At 44.5% G+C, this 2,519-nt stretch overlaps 1 pseudogene; it reads left to right on the top strand.

Annotated features, from left to right (window-relative positions):
* The first annotated feature begins 937 nt into the window (after positions 1-937).
* On the top strand, positions 938-2,003 carry LOC129502639 (glyceraldehyde-3-phosphate dehydrogenase-like; annotated as a pseudogene).
* Positions 2,004-2,519: the final 516 nt, after the last annotated feature.

Consider the following 2,519-nt stretch of genomic DNA (forward strand, 5'->3'; position numbering starts at 1 on the left):
TAGCATGTGAATGAATGAATGAATGAATGGGTAAAATATGTATAACTAAAAACCACAAGCTAACTAGTTTTATGTAATTAAGGATTTCATAATTCATCTATATCTGATTTATGATTTTTCTTATCAAATCTGAGCATGCTTTATTTTAATTAACCTTTTTATGTTAATGACTAACAAACTTTAAGTTTTAATAAAATTTAATAAACCTAATCCTTTTAAGAAACTTTATTAGTATCTGCCATTCAATATGCTAATTGAATTAAAAGGCTAACATCTCTGGTCTTTTGACAATGTAATATCTAGAAGCTATACTTGGTTCATAGGAATTCGTTTCTTATGAGAACTCCTACCATAAATAATAAATAGGTAAAGGTTGATCAAAATGGACACAAATTTACAATTTACCCTGAATCTTAAATTAAATGTGGACTTCTTAATGCCCTTTTCTTACAGTTGCCCAGATTTTGACTTCAGCAAATATATTTCCTCTTCAAATGACCAAACTTCAGTTAAATTGATTTAGTCAAAATTTTAGGCAGTTTCAGTTGCAGAGGTAGTACAACTTCACTTGGGATTTATTTTCAGAATGTATGAGCTTTTTGGTTGACGTTTGTCACCATTAATGAATCAACAGAGCTGAGTGAAAGAGATTGGCTGACTCTGAAGACTTTAGAAAGGTGGTTCTTTGAAACCATGGTGCCTGTGTATCAGATGCTCAGATACTGGTTTTCTGTCTACCTCCTGTTCTCTCTTTGAAAGAAAGAGTGTAAACTGGGTAGACAGACAGGTAGACAGAAAGAATAAGAACAATCTAAACAAGGTAGAGACACACATTACAGCATTTGCTATTAAAGACCTGTGAGCAGCTCTCTGCTCCTCCCCATTGGACAGACAGCTGCATCTTCTGGTGCAGGGCCAACCGCGTCCCCTAGACACGATGGTGAAGGTCGGAGTGAACCGATTTGGCCATATTGGGCGCCTGGTCACCAGGGCTGCTTTTAACTCTGGCAAAGTGGATATTGTCACCATCAATACCCCTTCACTGATCTCAACTACATGGTGTACATGTTCCAGTAGGATTCTACCCACAGCACGGTCAAGGCTGAGAACGGGCAACTTGTCATCAACGGGAAGTCCATCTCCATCTTCCAGGAGCGGGATCCCGCCAACATCAAATGGGGTGATGCTGGTGCTGAGTATGTTGTGGAGTCCACTGGGGTCTTCACCACCATGGAGAAGGCTGGGGCTCACTTGAAGGGTGGGGCCTAGAGGGTCATCATCTCTGCTCCTTCTGTTGATGCCCCCATGTTTGTGATGGGTGTGAGCCACGAGAAGTAGGACAACTCCCTTAAGATTGTCAGCAATGCCTCCTGCACCACCAACTGCTTGGCTCCTCTAGCCAAAGTCATCCATGACCACTTCAGCATCGTGGAGGGCTTCATGACCACCGTCCATGCCATCACTGCCACCCAGAAGACCGTGGATGGCCCCTCTGGGAAGCTGTGGCCTGATGGCAGAGGGGCTGCCCAGAACATCATCCCTGCTTCCACTGGCGCCGCCAAGGCTGTGGGCAAGGTCATCCCTGAGCTGAACGGGAAGCTCACTGGCATGGCCTTCTGTGTCCCCACCCCCAATGGGTCAGTTGTGGATCTGACCTGCCGCCTGGAGAAAGCTGAAATATGAGGACATCAAGATGGTAGGGAAGCAGGCATCGGAGGGCCCCCTCAAGGGCATCCTGGGCTACACTGAGGACCAGGTTGTCTCCTGTGACTTCAACAGTGACACCCACTCTTCCACCTTCGACTCCGGGGCTGGCACTGCCCTCAATGACCACTTCGTCAAGCTCATTTCCTGGTATGACAATGAATTCGGCTACAGCAACCGGGTGGTGGACCTCATGGTCCACATGGCCTCCAAAGAGTAAGAGCCTCCTGGACCACCAGCCCCAGCAAGAACAAGAGGAAGAGAGAGGCTCTCAGCTGCTGGGGAGTCCCTGCCCCAACTTAATCCCCCAAAACACTGAGAATCTCCTGACTTCCAATTTACATCCTAGACCCCCAGGAAGGGGAGGGCCTGGGGAGCCCTACCTTGTCATGTACCATCAATAAGTATACTGTACCCCCCTAAAATAAAATAAAATAAAATAAAATAAAATAAAAAAGACCTGTGAGCTTTTTTTTTGTGGAACTGGGCAATGAGGGAATCCCAACTAGCCATGGGATGACAATACTTGTTTTGGCAATTATTTCTAAGGAAAGCTCATGTGGTAGACATCCTTAAGAGGCCAATGAAGGCATGCAAATTTGATACACTTTCCTTCATTGAATATAAATATTAGTGTTTTATTCATCAGAATCCTCAAAAGCTAGGCCTGGACTCTTTAGATGGCTTCTTCTTTTATGCAAATGGATGCATCTCCTTCCAAAGAGCTAGTGCAAGGATATCTTGCTCTGCAATAGGATGGACAAAGTATAGCTGTTTTCCTTGGTAACTGGAGACTAGTGTAATCACAGACACAA

This window comes from Nyctereutes procyonoides, unplaced genomic scaffold (genome assembly GCF_905146905.1).
Source record: "Nyctereutes procyonoides isolate TBG_1078 unplaced genomic scaffold, NYPRO_anot_genome, whole genome shotgun sequence".
Classification (NCBI taxonomy): domain Eukaryota; kingdom Metazoa; phylum Chordata; class Mammalia; order Carnivora; family Canidae; genus Nyctereutes; species Nyctereutes procyonoides.